Raw genomic sequence first — 22,666 nt, 5'->3', positions numbered from 1 at the left:
ATGAAACTGCTCAGATGATGCATTTTGTTTTTCATGGGCAGAAAACAACTGGCCACAATTATCTGTGAAATTGAGCCGTTCTGGAGATCCAAAAGGGTCACATCGTGCTGAAGAATTCATCTGGCCTAATCTGATAAACAGCGGTGATTAAAGCGTGTACCTCAATGTGTTTGCCTACATTTATTAAGGAAGATTTTCTTTGTCAGCTAATTATAAAAACATAATCGAAAATCCTTGTCGATTTGTAGCTTGAAATTTTTTATGATAAATTAGCCATTCTATTAAGTATTGCGCTAAAAGTCACACGTTAAGTTGAACGTAATGTGGGCATATAAGGCTAACGAGCCTCACACGTCAGATTTTTAAGTGCTTCGTACTTCCAGCGCCATCTTTGGGGTTTACTTTCTCATAGAGCCACCCTTTAAGTATGTTGTTGGATGACTTCCAGTCTAAATCTTAGTGATAAAAAAGCTTCACAGAACAATAGGCAAGGTTCATTTGCCAAGCAAATCATCGTAGCTTATCAACAGGACAACTGAAAATGAAAGCCAAACTTTCACTATAAGCGTGTGCAGTTTGCATGGCAACCATACATAAAGGTAAAGCTGAAAAGTAATGTAATATCATAATGAACAACATATAATAAGTGAGCTAACATAGTCAATGCCAGTTAAACACGTTTAATGTTGTAAATGGTCTCAGGATGCACCATTTTCAAACTGTAAAACATGGAAAATGTTCTAAATAACCTAATCCTAAAATGATCATATAACGAATATTACACATAATATGGGGTTGATTTTACTATTTTAGAGTGGAGCATAATATTGTTTTTTTTTTTACTATTTTAGAGTGGAGCATAAATGTTTATATTGTCTTCACCAAGCATTTACATTTTCATAAGTTTTCATGAAATTAACAGACTATTCCCAGAATGTATAAAGTAATATAAAATATAATTTATCATATATATATATATTTTTTTCAAATAATAATTAGTATCTTGTATAGCCTTTATAAACTTCACGAAAACTTTACACTTTGGCTGCCAAAATATATTCAAATTACTGCTACTATCGGTCGGATATTTTTTGTTTATTATTTGCACTTGCACAAGATAAGCAAAGGAAAGGTAGTACATCACAGTCCCACCCCCGACAGCAGTCAGCTCTGAAAAACCCTGACTCGACAATGGCCTCGTTCACTCCACAGAGGACAGGGCCCTAAGCAGCTGGGGACGGACGGACCATCAGCACCAGCTCATGGCCGCGTGCAGGAAATCACATGACGGACCTGCCTGAATCCTGCAGGATTCAGTGCCCCCAAAGGAAAGCTCAGGCCAGGCTAACATTCTAATCAGCATTTAGTGATCAGTGAGCATCACATTTTGCCTGTACAGCAATTCTGAATTAACAAAAAAAGAAAACAGTACCCACTCTTTATGATACATTATATTCTAACTAAAGCTTACAACAATGAAATATTGTTCAAATGCAGGCCTATTTATAGATACATTTATATAATGTATAGTACGTACAGTAGTTACTCATACGTTGACAGGGCTCACCATGGGGTATTTTAAACGATGGGTATTAGATTTCACACAGCTTTGGATTTAACACCAAGACTTAAATACTGTAAACTGTAAATAGCAAAGTAGCCGATACTTTACTGGGTTGTGCTTTTTTGGGGAGTGGTTTTGTAGTCTATTTATAAAACTCAAAATGTCACAGAGACCCAAAGGGGGACGCTATATATCTGAATGATTCCCTCGAAGGCAAGGGGTTATGGGGGGGCAGCACAAGGTCTCGCAGGTGTTAAGGGCTGACCTCCGACGGTCCGTGTGGCTGGATGGCACCACCGTGACATCTTTTGACCCCGCCCACCCCTGTAAGGTGAAAGATCAGTATTGTCCACCCTGACAGCTGCAAAAGTGGCCAGGGGGGCAGCCAGGCTGTATTCTTTGCTACTTTGCTACCCAGTAACAGGTCTCTGAGAGTCCTCAGCATGCTCATGCTCTTGCTCTTGCTCATTTCAGGCATGCAAACTTGTAAATGCCATCTCGCCACAGAAGTGGAAACGTGTTTTTTGTCAGAAAATGACCTTAAGACACGTTATGTGAAAAACAAAATGGCAGCACTGAGGGGCTGGTCTTAAGTTCACACTAGGATACACAGCTAAATAGAAAATCTAAATTTGCTAAATCTGCATGTCGGCCAATTCTGGTCAAATTAACTATATTGGAAGTGCATCAAACCTATGGCCCTTTTTATCAAATTATCTTAAAACCCGTTTTAAAATAATCAACAAGCCAGTCTGGTGAAAAATTGTGTAGAGCCGCATTTATAAAAAATTGAATTTCCTGTCTCAGCATACTTAACTAGATGGATACTGAATCTTCTTCCATTAACCAAGCCAATTCCAGCGTCAGTCACTGATGTGCTGGATTTGGTTCTAGATGATTGCGCTTATCCAAATATGGCTTATCCAACTGCAGCTCAGCCAAACTGACAGCACTTGGATTAGAGAGGATTGTGGGAATTTTCATGGAGGCCTGACTGACAAGCCTAATTAAGGCAGCAGGTCGACTCGCTTACCTGTAGCAGCATCGGAGAAGTTTAGCACATTCACAGACTCCATTATATGCACTAGACACAGACAGGCGCTCCATTATATATCATATTTATGTATGCAGTAGGAAAATTATGAGGAGGGAACACAGGCTGTAGAACAGCCAGTGGGGTTATTTGGTTCTTATGTTCCATTCCACACGTTAAGGGACTGTTCAAATGTTCAAATATAAATATTCATAACATATCATGCTGCAGCATGCAACAGCCTATAGTTTCAGGCTCACGTCATCTATGTCATTACACATGATTTAAGTGCTGAAAACATCATGTTCCTGTGCTTGGTGTAATGAAAAGATTCACCACCACCAGTAACACCTAGAGCCCTCTAAAAAATGCTCAATATAAATGCAAACACTTCTCACATTTGTGTTCATTTAAATCACACAAAATTTGAAAGTGAAACTACCATCACAAGTTGCTGCTTGTGCAAGATCTATTGGTAAAGAATTCTCAAATATGGAACATGGTATACTGCTTGCCTTACTGTTCTGTTCTGTTTGCTACATGCAACATGTTTATTTGTAATATGGCTCAGTAATCAAGGCCATTCTGATCGGTTTTATGAAAACACTGCATGTGTTGAGATAGGTGTCCTCCAGAGATCTGGTCTCTTGACATCCCCAGGGCAGTAGCACTTACCACCTCGGAAGGATCTGGAAACAAACACGAGTGAGACTGCAAACACAGGCAAACCACTAGTCAAGGTTAAATCTGGGTACAAGCGAGGTTCAGTGTGACTGAATTTGCGAGAGGGAGGTACGCCCCGCCCCCGTCCAATGGTGCCATTTTAAGGAGGTTGGTTGTGCTTGCTGTGACATTGCTGTGATGGCGCTAAAGCCGCGGCCGGGTCCATCTTCCTTGGCAAACGCGCAGGCTGTGGCTGCTAACTGCAATTCTGCCCAAGATCACAGAACAAGACAAGGCGTCCAATCCGTTTCTCTGCTAAGGGGACAGAACTCCCCCTCAATTGTGACTAAAATAAACAGGCAGCTGCCCCAGCAAATTAAATTAAAACAGTCGAGGTGAACTGGGCTTTGAGAGCATGGAAATAGCTCCCAGTACACTATAAAATAAGACAACGGGCTACACAGCGAACCTAAGTTAAAGCTAGGCTCTGCTAAAGCCTCCTAGAAATCTTCATCATGACTCAGCAAGCTGATTATTTCTCACACATATTTCTGCTCAAAGGCAAACGACAGTATTTTTATAGTAGAAGACCTCTAGGCAAAATCTGAACAGCAGAATTTTGTGGTTAATAATATTTGCAGTGTTTGTTCCCTACATAATCAGCAATATTGCAGAGGCTTGCAGACAGCTGGGGGTGAACCCAGCAGGCATGGCACACAAAGGAGGGGCCACGCCCTGGACAATTTACAGTAAGCAATAAAAAACGCCTTCGGCCTGTTGGAGGAAACCAGTGCAACCGAAGGAGCCGAAGTCAAATTTTTACTACTTATAAACTCAATAGGCAATAAAAACAATCAGAAAAAACAACACTGACGTAGGGATTTTTTTTTTTTTAACTGGAAGGTTTCCAACAATGGAAAAGTAATAAAATGGTTTCCCGCTCTGCAAACAAAATGGCGAAATGAGCCGTGTGTCATGGCTCAAATCAGCTTTTCCATTCCCAGAGTGGAAAACGCATGAAGTCATAGCACACCCCTCTTTCTCAAAAAAAAGTTAGGGGGAAAATACCCCAGCAAAGAGGGACGCTGCGCTTGTGCTGGTCCTCCGGCAGAAATAACAGTGCTAAAGGGCCTCTCTGTGGGCCAGCAACCGGCAGCGCTTCGTCCATGCGTTACCTGCACTCAGTGCATTCCCCCCCCCGTCCCCTCCAATGGCCCCGGGGGCTCCGTGTCCCACCCCACACTGCCCCCTGCAGCCTGCGGGACGACAGCCCAGAAGCACCAGACGGGGCTTGGGACCGCGTTAGGGGCATTTCACACCTGTCCCGAGCTCAAGAAAAATATCCCAAAACTGCCATGATTAATGGCAAGTGGACCGAGTAAATCTCACACGGTCAAGCCAAACACATACTACATGTGAACTCCTTGTGAGATTTTTCGGTGTTGATATATACAAACGGCGGTGGGGATTTTAGCAAGTCCGTAATATATTTCATATTTAGTACCGCAGTGAAAATCACCTGGAGACTTTAGGGTACGTTTTGTGCACTGACTAAAACGCATTAAAAAAGGCCTTCTGAGATGTAAACAACAGGGGCCCGAGCTTGTATGAGGTTGGCTGGAATCTGAAACAGTTCTCCCTTTTTCCTGCTGGAGCAGTCTATCCGCATAACACACAGGGAGCCAGGCACAGCCATCGGCATGCAAAAAGAGCACTGTTTCAGCTACGCTGATTCTAATTAGCGAGTGTGGCTACGAGAAAACCCAGAAATGTGGTTCCAATCTGGATTCCAGTAAGAGCGATTTTTGGACCCATAATGGAGGAGGTCTATGTTCTGTTCCCCCTGCCAGTTCTATTATAACTGCCTCCACTGGGAGGTTTATATTCTTCCCAGAACAAAAAAATACATGCAGAGCCAGCAAATCAAAGAACATTTCAACCATGCATTTCATAGACTGTGAAAGACTGAGACTCCAATAAAATCCAACGGCTGCAGAAAACCATGGTTGCGCAACCAATAACCAATGAGAGCGTGCTACAAAGGGATGCACTCCAAACACTGAATTAAACACTAAAAGCATACAGATGTTATCAGCAGAGATGGAGAGGACTCATAACAGAGAGACGTTCTCCAATCTCCTCTGCCTCTCGGCTGTGGGTACTAATGACGCCAGCTGCTGCCTACCTTTTCGGCTTCCGCGCCAGAAGCGGTCTCCTAAGGGGTCAGCCATGCCCCCTTGTGCGCCTCCTCCGTGCGATGTCACCAGCGGTCTCGCAGGGCCCGAGGAAACCTGAGGCTCCACCGCTCGATCCGGCCCCCCCTCCCCCCCCGCGGATGGACCGAGCCGTCACAGAACCACCCCCTACCATCTGTAAACTATTGCACGGCCTTAAGATGGGCATGGTGGGGAATAGGGGGTGGAGAATGGGGGGGCGAGACGAAACAAGAGGTTCTTTTCATCTTCTGCCTGCAAACACACAGCAGCAGCGAACCCCATAAATCTGGACTCGAGGCCAGCCAGCACACCCTCGCTCCAGCCCCTCTCAGAAGCGTCTACCAGCAGCCCCATCTCATTGTTCCCATCCTGCCTCACACTAGGCGCCTTGTTCGGGCCTTTACCCCAGGAACTCCGGGGGTGACAAATAAGATCTCAAAGCATCGCCATGGAGCGAGGGAAAGGTGAGGTGAAAACGAGGGAGGGACAAAAGGCGAGAGAGCGAGAGATCATCAACTCCATTCTCATCCAAAAGGGATGCTCGATGAGGCTAACAAATGGAATGCTAGTAAACTCCCCTTTCAGTCAATTCTGGCCCTTTTTCCTCGCATTTTTTATTCGCCTGGTATTTATGAGGAGCGATTTATGCCACGCAAATGCCTTCCAAGTCATTAAACAGAACTCGGAGTTATGACATCTGGAGACAGAGGGAGTGAATTGAGTGCCGAGTCAAGAGAGGGATCTGAAGAAAGAAAGAAAGTCCGGCCCTTACTCCCACAGCATTCCGGTACAACAAGGGCAGCATTAACACTCAAGTGCTGGGGTCTGTGTGTGCGTGAGGGCAAAACAAGCTGTTTAAAATTCACATTTCTCATTGTCAGCTTCAAATGCTCTACTTCTACGACGTCAGTTACAAAAACAACCACTAAATCACGTGGCTTATGCAAGTGGCAAACATCAAGCAACCCTTTGGGGCAAGGCATCCTTCCCATTCTGAGCCAGACACAAGGCCTGCGACTGGGCCTCGAGTCTCATAGCTCCCTGCTTGGAGCGGTAGCACTTGGTGACTGCAGCTTGTTAACGTCCGCTAGGCTAGAGGAACAAGCAAATGGCAGTCTTATGCTGTCGCCCACAACACCGTGGCAACCAAGCATAGCTGACGATTTACAGCTGTCTTTGGAGGCTCCTCTAACTCTATGGACCTCTGTTTCTGAGGAGAGCGGTCTGATGTTACCATTCAGAGGGTAATTCACCTCCCTCCGGGTATCGCGAGGAACTGGTACCGATCTTCTGTCTGTGGGAGTCTACCTTCAGAGGAGACGCGACAACATCTGGGGCACATCTGGATAGAGGAGAGAGCTGTGCGCTGACTCCTCGTCACCATCTCAGAGCCTCGTGAAAGCCAGCCTTGTGTAATAACGTAAAGGCGAGGCAGAGGGCTAAAATGGTGCGACTCCACAGAGGTCTGACTCACTGAAAAAACACCACAGCTTTCCCAGGGCTGAGGGGATGTCGTGAGCGAGGGTGCTCATGGTTTCCATTTGGTTATGCCAGGGTTTCGTTTTATATGCCCTGTATGAACAATACCTTTCCTGTGCGCCTCTCTCCCAGAGCTGGCCTAATCGCTCACTGGCTCCGACAGAGAGCTTAGCGTCTGGCGTACAATTCTGACGGCAAACTGGTACATTTTTGTCCATTTCTGTAACCTTCATCTTACTGCTGAGAGTGAAAAAATGTGTCAAAGAACAGGAAAACAGATCTAGACGACTGATTGAGGAATTCAAAAACAAAATGTGCACATGCAGTACTTTAAAGCATATAATTAAGCAAATGTAATAAATGTATACACATATTGTATAGCATCATATATTTATTACTTACTGCACATATTGTCTGTTTAAACGGCCGTGCCTGAGATGAATATTACTATACTTACTTCAAGTGCTTCTTTAAGTGGATGCACATATTTTCTAGTGCTAGAAACTGTAATTTCACCTTTTAAATGGTGAAGTATATAGTTGTGAATGGAGCAAGGAGCTGCAGGCTGTACTTTGTTTGCTTTTCAGGGATTTTTTTTTAGTCCTTTCATAGTAAACTTGGGCTTTCACCTCAAGCACATTCCTTTATAAAATAAATAACCATTCTTTTTACTTATCTCACAGGTCTTGAGGCATGTACTTTGACAGTGAAACTTACATGATTCTAACTCTGCATAGCTCTAGTGGTATTTGCTTACCGTGTGAAAAGCACTTTTGTAAGTCTCTTCGGCGTCTGCTAAATGACTAAATACTAAACTGTAATTGCAATCTTCTGAAACTGCAAGCTCTTGTCTTCTGTTGTTCTCAGTATAAGACTGGCAAACATAATTGTAACAGCTCAGTTTATAATAAAAACTTCAGACCCTTTTTCACATAGGTGCAATGAAACCTCCACAAGAGACACACAATTTGCTCAAAGTGCTGTTAAATCAAATATTGATCTGCTTGGCAAAGCCTAAGTTACAATTCATTTTAAAAGAGTGCACAAAACAGCTTATTTGGTTAGATAAACCCTGCAGCAATGTTATATTTTAGCTGCACAATGCAGAAAAATAAACGATGCAATTAAATTTAAAAGCTTATACTTCAAGGACCAAAGTAATGAATGGGACGATATCTTTACTGCAGTCTCATCACACAAACACACACACAAATATGCACACCCACACCCACAAACATCCATACAGTACATCACAAAAATGGGAAAATCACATAGGAGAAAAAATGGGAGAATCTCTCACAGAGACTGTTTATTTTATTAAATTAAGGCTTAAGATAAATGTGTTTAGCAGGGTCGCTCTGGGACTTAAAACACAATCCAAAATTTCTTCTCCAACCCATACCAATCATATTTCAACATATTTTCTGTGCCTCGTTTTTGCCAAAAAGTTAAAAGAATGAGTCAGAAAAATTATCTGATACCTTGAAACACATGTTTTAGTAGGAAATAAAACAAATATTCTGGCCAAGCCAGGGGTATTCAACATGGATTACTTCCTGAAAGTTGCTAGCTTTCTTCCAGCACATGCTCTGAGTCACAGGAGCTCACGTTGCACCTGGAGCTGTTACTAAGATGTCGGACTGGGCAGCAAATGGCGGCAGGCGAGCCCTACCGGGCAGCTCCAGAGGACAAGGCAAACAAGTTAATCAGTACAGACGGCTGCAGCTCTGTGGGCAAGGCGTGCATGGGGGGAGGCGTGCTTTCGGTTCTGCCCAGATGTGATTATAGTCTTTATATCAAAGGGGGAGTTGGGGCAGAAAAAAATACAGAAGTCTATTCTCCATGGAAACAAAAGTGGAAAAAAAAGAAGTAAAATCACGCGCGGTGAAATCAGTTGAAAGCGGCGGTATCAGATGCTGCTCTCTCAGCCCGCAGAATGCCTGGGCAGTGAGTCAGCGGTTCAAACTGAAATGGGTGTGGTCAGACTGAGCCTCTGGTTGCTAGGGCAACATGACTCACAGGCAGAAGCTGGTTGGGTAAATAAGAGCCCCTTCCTGATTTGTGGTCAGGAGCATGGCTGTCGCCCCTGGCAACTGCTCCCAAACAAAAAAACTGACACTGGACACCTCATACTGCCAGTGCTGGTGTTCTGGATCGTAACCCTGGACAGCTTAAGCCATATTTTTAGAGAGGCATGTAGAGAACTGACTAAATATCCTGGATCCAACAGTGAGAAAACAGGCTTGACTTGATATGATTTACTAAACTACTAAAGCTGTTCAGTTAAAAAAAAAAAATTTGTAAAAACGAAACAGCCTAATTCTTTCCTCTGGACAGAATTGTTGGGGGAAAACAGGAGCTTTGCAGACCGGAGGAGCTGCAATACATTTCACTCTTTTCTGTGGGGATAAACTGCATACTCCCCCCCTCTCTGCTAGGTTTTCAGTCAGGATGGAGACTACCTGCCCGTGCGACTGTCCTACAATGAGATGTTTAACTGGCAGGTTTGGCCACAAGGTGTCTCCCTCCTAAACCTACAGGCAAAACTGACAGAGCGTTGGGTGTGGCTGTGGCAGCAACACATGAGAGGGAGAATGGGGAACTCCGCAATGCCGCGCGTGCAGTCAACCGTCGCTCTAATTTTAATCTGATAGAAAGGGGAATGCGGTAAATATGGACGCTTTATGCCAGTCATAACCACAAGACTGGGGAATTTCACCGGATATGATCTGCAAAGAATCCTCTGCAAAGACTTTAACAAAACCTTTGGCACACATCTGGCCAACCGTACAGTCTCCATTACTCAATTATTCAACACAGTCGCCCCCCCCAACCCCAAAAAATAAAAAATGTTTTTAAGTGGGCACTTAAAAACATTTCAAACAATCCATTCATTCCTGTGTCAATAAGGACAGACAGGGCATGTCCAAACGGCAACGACAGACAGACCGAATGCCAGCCATCATCAGCTATCTCCCGCTGGGCACGCCAGAGATGGCTCACTGAAGATTACAGCCTTCCACAGAAGTGTAGGGATGCACGTGAAATACAATTCCAGTCCTTCATAACATGGGACTATAAATATTGCAAAATACTTGGCGTGTTGACAGTTTGAGTATAATGGTTGTACACTAAAGCAGTAAATACCTTGTGGTTTTTCAACTCAAGATTGTACATGTTTGGACAAAGACCAAGAATATTGACCCTGTTCTCACCTGATTTGCCAACTGTAGTATATTGAAATTTGTGTGGGAAGTTCACTGGGCAACAGCTAATGAGATTAGCCCATTAATGAGAACCTTCTAGGTCATGTCTCAGAGTCAATTCCAAAGTGCCCATTTGGGCGTTTTTTCTATCATCCACTCTCACATATCATGGACGTCATCATTGCAGCTCTGTAATTAAGAGATGTTTCACATTTTTGTCTGCTGATCTTAAGGGCGCTCTTGTACACCGTGTACTCCAGGAATGATTTACCTAAGGTTGTGGCAGTTCTCCTAAGGGGAAAGACCTTGAGGTTCAACACCAACCGTGCACTCGCACGCCCGGCGTTCTTCCACTGTTATTCCAAGCAGTGGGAGTTAACGGTCAAACACAGCGTCCTGTCCGCAAAGGCATGTTTCACCCCAGAGGTTTTCCGGCCAATGGTATTTTGAAAGCGTAAAGCAAATATCCAGCCGGTGCGTATTGCGTGACAGACTTGGATGAAAACGGCCACTGTGTAGCCTAAGACGGACAGATGAACAGAATCCAGAAGTCAGTCTGTGGTCACTTCGGGTGGAATGACAGAAACACGTCATTATTTCTGCTGCATTATATGACATTGACAAGCAACCCTGGTCTCAGAGTGCCAGAGATGTTTCTAGTTTTTGTTCCATCTATGCTCGATTGCATAGCTTGTTCAATCATTAAGCTTCAATTCAGCTGAATATTCAGCCTGAATGGTGAAACACGTGTACCTCCTGCACAAGGTAACCTGCATTCATTAATCCTGATAATACATAAACCCCAATCATGGAGTTATGGATTGTGATTAAACTAGGACCAGGGTTGCCTGCCCATTGCTTGTCAACTTTCCAATGGCCCGTTAAGATGCAATGCAGTAAATGCTTCTCTGGATCAAATGAGATGGAAGTGGCCATCTATGCATGACAGTCATGAATAATGCTGGCCCTCATAAATCCATTGCCATTCAACAAGCATCTAACCATACGTTTATTTTGAAATCCTTGTTCATTCAAAATCCAGAATTCTTTCTGGACTGTTTTTATTTATTATTATTATTATTATTATTATTATTATTATTATTACCACCCATAGTGGATTGATATTTTTCTGAAATAATTTAGATTCAGAACCTTGTTCAAGTGTACAATAGCAGGACCACACCTGCAATTCAAACCTTCTGGTCACATTTCTTGTTTCCTTAATCCCTTCCCCATGCCGCATCTCCTTTAGAGCCTGCCCCTTTTCTGTCCACGTGGTGGTGCACATCTAAGGCTGACCCACACGGCTCAGTGCTGACGGATGGCACTGCAGGTGAGCAGAGGAACCTGACCCGAAGGGCACCTCCTTTTACTGTTAACAAAGCAAGATACACAAGCCGAGCTGTGCAGGAAAGGGCTGCTAAAACAAACAAATCCCCCCACACCCTCATTTTGAACAGTCAAAGATGTCAAAGAGATTGTGTAACTCTAGGCAAGACATCGACACCACTCAGGACACATCAGCTGACAGGTGAAGCAGCGAGGCAGCATTGCTGTGGTAAACCCACAATGTGCTACAATACAAAACAAGCACTGCTTGCTCCGGAGGAGAGGACAGGCTGTGCTGCTGGACGTCTGTGTTTGTGATGGATCGAGAACCTGCTCTAAAGCCTGTACCATCAATAACATGCTGCCCGCCCGGTAAACTCAACTGTGAATAGGCCTGCCCCTGCAGAAGAACCCATTAATTTTCCATTGTCGCCGCGCTCCCAGGATTCACTGCTCTAAGATGGACCCTGGGAAACAGGTTGAGGGGCTGGGGCCAACATCAGCAGATGAGGGGGGAGGGCGGCTTGTGAGAGGGAACAAATGGGGGAGCGGGTATTAGTGGTAGGGCTGGCGGGGCCAGTTTTAATAAACTGGGGAGGACACCAGGGAGAAACCCCTTCACTTTCCTCCAGCGCAGCCCCACCCACAAGCCCCCAGGCCCCATTGCGTAAGTACCACTCCCTCTGTACTCTGCAGTGCTTTTCCCTGGCCATATGCCGAGAGCAAAGTGGTTAGGGCCTAAAAAATACAGTGTTTACAAAGTAACTAATGCCAGGTAGTAAAGCCCTAATTATACTGAGAACCGTACTTACCACGTAGAGCAATGTGCCAGAATAACATTTTTATGCAACTATGATATCTGGAAGTAATCTATGAAGCAGAACACTGTTGGGAAAAATGAAAACGGCAAAGATAAGGATATCAGAACTGGATCTGTCAGCTGTTGAGTGCAAAATATATCTTAAGGCGTGCCTTGAATGCCTCTAAGTGTACACCAACCACCGCGTGTTGGTAGATGAGAAAAGGGATTTGATCTGTGGGAAAACTTTTACTATATGTTCATTTTGACATTGGAATCCTAACAGTTTCTTATCGATCACTTCAAATCATCAAAGACCAGCAAGCAGAAGCAGTAGGGTTTAAAAAAAAAAAAAGTCATTCACCCTTCTTCTCCAGTATGCATCTGCTAGTTCCAATCTTTGCTCCCCTGTCACCTCTATGTCAACCACACCCATGCAGAGAACACAGTAAATGAAAGGTGTGCACATATCCACTGTACTCACACGCAACTAGGGCGACCAGAAGATTAAATTAGGACAGTCCCAATTCTGAGCATACGCCCCATGTCTCTCCCATGGCCTGAGTCCACAGCTACTGTCTACTAACTGCACTCCCCTGGATCCCTAAAACTACAGAATTTTGCCCGTAAGGCCCCCTTGTTCAAACTAGTCGGACTGAACCTCTGGTTTCTAAGTTATGCCTGGAATTGTCTGTATTTTGAAATCCAGATGACCCTTTTGCAGTATCTGCTGCATTCTTCAGCTTCCTTATCATCAGAGGGCTGGGCTCCTCTACGCCATGTTTCTCAGTGCATCAGCTCGTAATGTAAACATCAGATGTTAAATATTGGCATGCTTCGTGACGAACAATGAGCTGCAAAAAAAACTCATATTCCTTCATCGCCTTCATGGGACATCGTTTTCCCACATCGGCAATTTCAGAACAATGCAGCGACAGACGCAATCGGGAGGAAATTCATTTTAAAAATCTGAGCTTTACACCCTCACACTCCCTGCCTGAAAAAACAGCCTTTTGGCAGTCTTGTGAGCAAGTATCATGTGGGAGAGGGGTACGGATATGACTAACTGTATCCTGTTTCTCGTCTCGGGCAGATGATTTGTATCAAGAATGCACAACCAGGCTATGAGAAGTCAAAAGGCTTTTTTTCAGTAGCAGAGGAAAGGAATATGGCTCTTGGCTCAAATCCAGCCTCTCTTGTGTGCCCCTCAATCTAAATGGTTGAATGTATGCTTACATTAACTCATATCAAATGTTCACCCCAGTGACTGTAAATTTAGATCGTGATGTTAATACTACGAGGTTGCTTAGGTTGCTACCCTTAGGCTAATATCAGCCTTCAAAAAGAAGCCTGTATCACTCTAATGCTATGTCTATTTGCTAACAAGTGTAATTAGAGAAAGAATTTCAAACAATCTCACGATGACCTGGGGCCCACTCATGAGAAAATACATTTGTGACCCACCCATTATTAAAAACGTAACTTATGTGCAAACATATATTTGTCATATGTCCACAAAACTGTATGTGTACTGTATGTACTCTGCCGATGATTCAACTGGTTTAATTAATGTTTAATTTAACTGGTGTGAAGGTCAATAGAAAGTAGACATATAGAAAGCTTTTAAATCCCATTAATCCCACTAATCCAGCTCAGCCCCTCCCACAACCCAAATGTTCCTATGTCCAACGACCTAAGCACCTGTGGAACTGGGCAGCTGTGTAGACACTGGGCTGTCTGCTTCACAGTGGCTTGACTGGCTGGTTTCCTTTCATAATTAAACACACGTCTAATAAATAAATAACGAATGCACAAAGGAAAGCGCAGAACAGACCGTGCCACTCCCACGCACAGCAGTGTAAACATAGCTCAGTCAGCTCCGCCCTATGTAGCTTTGAAAGGACAGGGACCGGTGCGGGCACCAGAGGGCCACCTGCCCCCCCGCCAGAGCAGCTGCCGGGCGGCCGTTCGACCCGCCGGATTGGCACAAAAGCGCCCTGCCAGGTAACGGCAGCGCTGCCGACCGGTTGGTGGCCCTGGGCACCGCTCTCGTATTACAGAAGAGCCGGGCGAAGACAAAAGCCAACCAGCCCAGAATATGCAAAACAGCGCAATTCTATTTCAGCCGCGTTGTTTGATATTCAAACTGTAGTGGGGACTGTTTAGGGTGTGGCAGGAATTTGCATAGCAGATTCCACCTGCGCTAACCTCTTCTTCCACTTCCTCTTTACCGTAGCTTAAGGGTTCTAAAGAGAACGTCACATCTGAATTACCCATGAGTGTTACATAGATTTCAAACTCACTTTCTTTTATGCATTTACATGTGATTTGAGAATTTGGGGTTAAGTATAATGGCAGGGCACAAAAACGCACAATAGGGCGTTTTTACACCTTTCACACCTACCATAGAGGGTTGCATAAATAACTAAAAATGGTTCTCCTGTGATGACATGACCAATTTTTCTGAGTGTGTATACCCACCATGCTACACAGCTAAACCAAACCTAATGCGACTGTGTTAGTCTCTGAGGTCTCATGAGGACATTTAAAACGAGCTCCATGTAGGAGGGGCCCGTAAAACTCAAATAGCCCATCAAAACCTTTGATGAGCCGCAAAAATATTTCTGCCAGTTTAGCAGCCACAGATATCACAGCCGTAAAGAACTTCACATCATCAATCAAGCAAAGTAAGATGATGGAACGCTGAGACCAGCGAGAACACCAGCATGTTAGAGTGCTAAGCTAAATTAGACAAAATGGGAAAAATATGGTTGAAATTACGCTGGCTTTTGTTTCCACTGGCAGCAAAGTCAATGTGAACTATTTTACATTCTGGTTCCTCTCAGTACCCTGAGGTGGAATAGGGGATGACCACCTGACTCCTATTAACCTCACGCTGTCTTGCAGGTGTGAGAGGCACACCCCCCTCCCCCATGTTTACCACTTGGTACATTCCGAAGAAGCCAAGATTTATGAATTATGCACAGCCCTGTCTTCAGGGCAAGGAATAGCTTGCCATTGGCTCATCACGGACAGTGCCCTGTCCTGTCAATCCTACTGTTTAAGTGTCCTGCCACAGGGGTACTTTGGCCCCAAATTCCCTCCCAGGGCTGACAGTGTGTGACCCTTCCCACCTCCCAAACCATCAATCATGTCTTGTTCCTCAAGACCACGCCCCTTAAACTGAATAAGGGTGAATTTTGAAGAGATCAAAGCCACATAACCATGGTTCTACTTTTTTTGTAATAAGACATTGAAACATTAAACGCTGGAGCAAAGAGTGAGAAGGCACCGAGGGCCACAGGCTGATTCTAATTGTTCCGGCTTTCCGCAGGGACCGGTTGAGAGATCAAAAGCCGGGATCAAACATCTGCTGGGAATTTTGTTTCCCGCTCTATTGTGAAAGACCCAGCCGTGCACAAAGCAGGCAGTGTATCCAACTCATAAAAAAGGCCACCGGTCCTCTGCCAAACTACGCCCTGGCCAAAACTTTCCACAACCATTTTTTATACATTTTTACTCCAGCCCTGATCATTTTCTGCCTGACAGGGGTTATTTCAGCCACCGGGAAGTGGTGTGCTTTGTACTCATGTCGAATCTCGTGGGTGTCGCGGCTGACCCCCCGGCAAATTATCCCAGGCACAGAGAGGAACGGCGTGAAGAGGAGAACACCAACTCACCTGCAAAAGACAAAAACAGGATCAGCGGTTAGTTAATTCATCGGGCAGATCGCACTTTCAATTATATGCCTTGTGCATTGTGCACTTCTACAGACCCATAGGCAGAGATTGTATAAGTGATAGCAAAAACATATGCACTGCCGTACATAAATGTGTCCACACAGGAACAGCAATAAGACATGATTTAATTGCACTGCCACATGTTGCTCTGCAAATACAGTTTGCAGTGCACATTTCTAAAGTCCAGTTATCAAGCACTGAACAGAACACCATGGTTATAATACACTATTTGGATCCATCCACAGTTTAAAAAGTTTTATACAATTTAACTTCTGCAACACAGTAGTAGTGGTACTTAAAAAACAGTTAAACATTTACTTTAAAAAGGGCTATTGTCTTTTCATTAGTCGCCAAAAGGAAAGGAAGGATAAGATGAAGTTCACAGGAAAGGGTAAAGTACACAGCGAGACAGTTTCATTTTGTATGAGGAAAATTCATGGCACTTAACCCACTGTGGGGCAGCACTGATAACTTCAAGCTGTGTGAGAGAGGGAGCTGACAGCAAGCCAAGTCTGTGCTTTGCCAGCTCATACTGTAGCAGCAGCACCACCTACTGGTGTAATGGGGAATAAACATGGCCCAGCTGTGACTAGAACATTCTTGGGTTTGGCACCGGGGATGTCAAACATTCGCTGCAAGCGGCCTTGTGGTCATCTGGTTTCATTCAGCAAACCCTTTCAGTCAATTTTCAGCAGACATAATAGTCGTGTTCTGACATCTAAGCAAACTGGAAATTGAAAAGATGTGTTTTGATTGGACAAAGGCAGTGCCAGCCTTTGATCTGGATAGAAGTCAGGCGCACAGTATTAACCAGTCTGTCTGAACACACTCAAGAGTACTTTAGTAGACACGGGGCTGTGGATCTTAAAAACAAACGCATGCGCTGCCAAGCAGTCAAAAGATAAAGAAACTAACTATGCCATTCCGCCACTTAATCGGGGCAAGAGAAGCCAAGCACTGATATCTTTACAATAATTAGGGCAACGCAGAGCTATTGGAAAGACTTCAAATGTTTGAATAATATTGAGAAATAGTGTGATAGTTGATGTGATCCGTATATCTTCCTTCTCCAGGCCAGTTCTCAACCTCGGTCCAGGGGACCCCCTGTGTACAATATGAATTTGGGACATTTATTTTTCATGGCACAAATCTTGTTTCTGACATAATGTGGCTTAAGAGGGAAAATAATCCCTCTAAACATGACAAGCCCCTAATTAAGAAAAATTAACAGCTTGTAAAAATTCTAGGATTGCAGTTGCCATTGGAACAAAAACCAGCACACAGTGTCATAAATTACTACAATTTCATGGCTCTCCCAGGGTGTTTTCTTGAATGTCTCATTCACTGTCCTTCTTATGTGAATAGCTTTAGTGGAGAGACCTTTGGCCTGAAAGGGCTCTTTTTCCAAACCAGCCCATTTCAGCAGCCGCCTTGAAATTCCAGGGATTAATATCAGTGTATCTGGTTACGCTGGCAACAGCACAACAATTGGGACATACATGAAGGGTTTCCCTCAAATGTCATATTTCCTTTATGAGAAAAACAGCTGGAGAAAGGGCGTTGTTCCAAGCCGGGACTACATCCCTCAACAGAAGTCCCCAAACTGGGGTAACGGGAGCCCTGGGGACCTATGAAGGACCCACGTAGGGTCTTCAGAGAAAAAAAAAAAAAAAAAAAAAAACTTTAGAAATATTTTTATGCTTCAATCTCCACATGAATGACACATTTTATATTAATATGGCTTACACATAATTAAGGGCACCATCATACTTGCATTAAATATGTTGTATGCTATTTTCACATGAATTGTGCCACAATATTTCCAACAGTATAACCAGCATTTTTGTGGCTGTCCTCAAATGCTATCAAAAGGGGTACAAGCTAGCATCCATATACAAATAAGGCACCGAATGCAATGATTTGATTTTCTCCTAAATATTCTTGTTCTTAAATGTGAAACCTAAAATGTACCCATGAGTAAACACATACAGAAAATAATTAAAGCTCCTCTCATTTGGCCTTATTTTGTGGCTTCAGTCCATTAATCCTAATTCTCATTAATTAGCTACTTATTTAATTTGTGACTAATTTGTTCCAGTGGAGTAATTTGTTCCAGTTGGGGCACACAGAATTTTGGGTGGGTCTGCATTAAGGTACAGTAAATTATCAAAAATCTTGGCAATCGCTGGTGTAAGCAGTATAAATTCAGAACCTTGAACTCTGCTCTCTTTCCATTTGTACATTAAAACATGCTCTTTTGCTCTTTTTCTCTAATATCAGCTGCTTACAAAAGCAACTAGCAGCTGTTTTTAAATCACCAGCTCATTAATACCACAAGCTGTGATTACATCAAGGGGTCGCTGAAATGGCATCCGCTGCAATCGCTCATATGTCAGCGCAGTTTCCACCTGCCACAGCTATGATGCATGCTACTATTTCCGCTGTGTTATCCCGACAGGAAATGCAAGTTCATCATAATTCATGCCAAATGCCTCCTTTAATTAACAGTCATATGTCATCCTGGCTGTGATAAAAACTTGTTTAATGGGAAATCGGCTTTCTGGTCTTAAGACATCCGCAGCCATAGCATTGGATGCGATTTCATGCGACAGCACTGCATGGCATGAATACCGAAGTCATGTTTGTGCCAACGCAGCAAACGCATGTGACGTTCTGATCCCTGTCTGTTAATCTGCATTTAAACGACCCCTATCCTCTCATCCTAGTTCCGCCTGCATAAGCACTGTAATGAAAGTTCCATCTTCAAGAAATTGTATGTATGTGATGTGCTGCAGAACACAGTATGCAGAACCACATACATTGTAGATTGCATATATTACCATATAATTCCATACATGGAAGTGGCAATACTTTGATTCATATACTCCATCTACACTCCATATATTTATATTCTATAAAATCTGCATGTCATATTTTACCTCACATTGGCATAAATCATTTCTTAACAACAGATGAAACGATAGGGAATACAAACGTTCAGCTGCATAAAGTATATTTTTCTATCTGACTGCCACAACCACTAACAGCCATGCTAAGACATGAGAGGCCGACAGCCTTCCGAATGTTCTGGGGTGTTTTAGGTTAGCATTTTTTCACACTGAGAAAAACGGAGACCATTCCCCCCCTCGCGTTCCGCAGACCTCGAGCTGGTCGAGCGTTTTCCTTCTGCCGTGTGGAGAAATGCGGAACGTGCCCCGAGCAATTCCAAACAGCAGGGATTCATTCCAGAACCATCTTTATCTCTTCTGTCTATGTCTGCCATCGCTCAAACTGACTGTTCACAAGGCTGGTACAAGAAGTTCCTTTATGTCAAAGGACCAGTGTTTCTGGTGTGCTCTACCATAGCTATTTATAATGGTAAACAACTAGCAATATGGCCATTGTAGAATAACATTCTATGGCCCTTGGTATATAATTATATTTAAATTACAAGGAGGCAATAATTCATATGTATATGTACAATATATTTAACATATTTATATATAGTCTATATTCATGTTTATATGTACAATAAGGACAAAATCAATTGCATGTAAACAATAAAATATTGTCCAAATTGAAATATAGTGTTTATGTTAAAAGAATATCAAATTATGATTACATTTTAAAACATAGCTTTCACTTAAAGGTACAGAAAGCTATGAGGGTTAATTCATCATAAATGGTATTTGTCCACTACATAGGAAGCACTGACCCAGGTAAGCCTGTGAGTGGCGGTTCAGCTGAAATGACACACCTCACCCCCTAAAGTAAACTTCACACAAAGGGTGTAAGCTAACCCAGAGGAATTCCGTATCGCGGCTAAAAGCCCAGAAGAGGAGCTCCACATCAAAGCAGCCCTGCTGTGCATTACCGCACCCATAAATCCTCCAGTTTCCAGCAGACACATAGGTGAAAAGCAAACAGCAGGTAGGTGTCAACCTCTGGGCTCTCATTGCTGGAGCTCAGGAACCTGGCCAGCCAAATGCCAAATGTTAAGCGTGTGAGGCACTGTCTATTCTGGGAGAGGAGAACGAACGGTGCATGCTGGGATACCGAGCTGCAGGTGTGGTGGGGCCCAGGGCTTTGGACGCACGGAGGAATCCCAGTGATGCGCCGACCCATTAGTGCGATGCTTCCATTACCCCAGGGAGCCACATGTTTGAAGTTGGAAACATGTTGGATAAATAATGTTGAGATGGCTGTGATAACTGAGCAATAACTGCACCCTACGGTGCACCCGCTTTCAATAAATCATTAACCAGCACAATGCACACAAGCCTAACCTTTTAAATGCATTCAAGTCCATTGTGTTGTTTACACATTGCATTGTGACAGTATAATAACCTGTAAGAGAAATGCTGCCTTAACACACAGCTGTTTTACTTGAGGGCAGGAATGTTTCCTGTAAATACACTGAGATGCTGAACAGACATTGAGCCACAAGTACGCCTGAATTAATATCCAGCAGCAGACAGGTATTTAAAGACAAACAGCTAATGTCCATAGCAATTATTAACAAGCAGTGGCTGTCATACACAGGAATAGTTAGCATTAGCTGTGGCTTGGGGGCTTGGGGAAAAGATTGTGCTTGGCCACGAGTAGGAGACCGCTTTCATATGCCTCCAGATGCAGACTTCTACCATCCACAGGTTTTTACCTTGTCAGCTGTCCGCTGTGAATGCTTTATTGATATTGCTTTAGTAGTGCCAGAATTTTCCTTCTCCGGAGCCAGCTGGTGCTGGAATGATTTTAAACGTACGCTGCGGTCCAGTGCGGCAGCACGCTCGTGCGAGAACCAGCAGAGCAGAACGCAAATCAAGCGCAGCAGCAGTCTCAGCAGTCAGCACGGGGAGCCAGCCGTACTGCAGCACTGACCACTGAGCCAAAGCGCTGGATTCCATCACCATCTTTCCCTGCCTTTCAATTATAAACAAATGCGAGCGTTCCGTTAACAGACCTGGCTTTAGCGAGTCCCATTTGGTGAATGCTGAACATTGCTGTGCTTATTAAGAAAACTTTAGTTTAATGATTTAAAAATAAAACCAAAATAATTCTAAACAGATAATGAAGGCTCTCGCTCGCTCGCTCGCTGTTTTGCAGCCCATATTATTGCTTCTGTTAGGAGCTGGAGCAATGTTGGCAACACAAACACACATAGAGCAGAATCATGCTACCACTGTCATTATGCAGTAAAATGTCCAGGGGTAATTAAACTTTAACAGAATACATATGAGTCCAATTGGGATCGTATGTACTCTGTAAGAGTTGATTTAACACTGAATATTTTACTGTGCAAGTGTGCCCCCCGACATGTTTGACATTGCGAACAAATGCAATCTTTCCGGTATAGGCCAAGCTTAAATCTACAGGAACTAATGAGCGATTTCATGCCAGCTAACTTGACTTTCTGCTTTAACTGCATTTCCTTGGGATACTAGAGACACAAAAGCATTAAGCCTCACCAGTGAGTCCTTGTAGATGCAGTGACAGAAAAGGAATGGGGTAAGTGGTTTATTTGGACATTAGAGCAGGCTAACAGTGCAGAGAAATAGGTGCTGATTCCCAGCAGCCAGTTAGCCCTGTGACTGGTATGGAGTTTCCACCAGTGGTCTCTTTCAGCTGTGCAGGGATTAAGCCCCCTTGTGAAACTAAATGCAAAGCATCATGGGGTATGAGTAGTGGGGCTGGGTTGGCACACATGCCCACTGCCCGAGCTCAGCGGCACCACCATGTTTGCCTGAGGAAGACCATATGCCAACAATGGCAGTACCACCAGCTTTCAGGACCAAGGATGCACCATCTCCTCTCTCTCTTTATCTTTTCACTTTGCTAATAAAGCAGTGTTGTTTTTCATGCTGAATACTGCAGGCGCGGTGGAAACAGATGCTGACCAAGCTCCTGACATATTCATGTGCCCAGTTCTGCTGATCTCTGCGCAATACGACCGGAATCTGAAGGTAAACAGAGAGGCTGCAGGGAAACATGGTGACAAAGGCCCTGAACAACAGTCACTTCAATTAAGCAGTTAATACCATTCAAGCAATTAAATAGCTTTTATATTGTAAAACAAAACCTGACAGAACATCCAAAGGGCACCACCATTTTGGAGAAGCGTGCAAGCCGCAAGCATACAATACGTATGCAAGACCCATAGTTGGGAATCAACCCCAGGAGTCACACACTGAAATACACAACCGTGAGAATGGCAATGCACTGCCAGCATACCTAAGACTGTTATAATCTCTAGTAGCGTGGAATGTATGTAATTAAAGCAACTCAGAAAGCTGTTGTGTGTACACTGCAAGCTGAGACAGGAACACGCTTTCATATAATTACCCGTAAAGAAATCTGTCAAGACGTAAGCTTCAAATATCAATCCAAGACAAACAAAATATTGCACTACATGTTTTACAACTGAAATTAACTGCAATTATCTTGAAGGAAACAAAATGATCGATCTAATGAGCACAGAAAAAAGAGCCTATTTGACAGATGTAGCGATTATTGTGGTTAAGGCAATGTGCACACTCAGCCCCGAATACCAAGCCCCGCCCCCTCGCCGTCCACACGCGACGCTCCAATGACATCGCGGGGTGTCCTCTGCAGAGCAGGCACAATAGCTGACAATGGCAGG

The 22,666-nt window shown here is 43.8% G+C and overlaps 1 protein-coding gene across 10 annotated transcripts in view; it reads right to left on the bottom strand.

Moving 5' to 3' along the window:
* Positions 1-22,666, bottom strand: part of LOC118227443 (plectin-like) — a 191,827-nt gene that overhangs the window by 92,530 nt on the left and 76,631 nt on the right. The window lies entirely within an intron of this gene.

Source organism: Anguilla anguilla, chromosome 1, assembly GCF_013347855.1.
Source record: "Anguilla anguilla isolate fAngAng1 chromosome 1, fAngAng1.pri, whole genome shotgun sequence".
NCBI classification, from domain to species: domain Eukaryota; kingdom Metazoa; phylum Chordata; class Actinopteri; order Anguilliformes; family Anguillidae; genus Anguilla; species Anguilla anguilla.
Note: the sequence above shows the minus strand (reverse complement) of the source record. Positions and strands in the feature narration are given on the sequence as shown.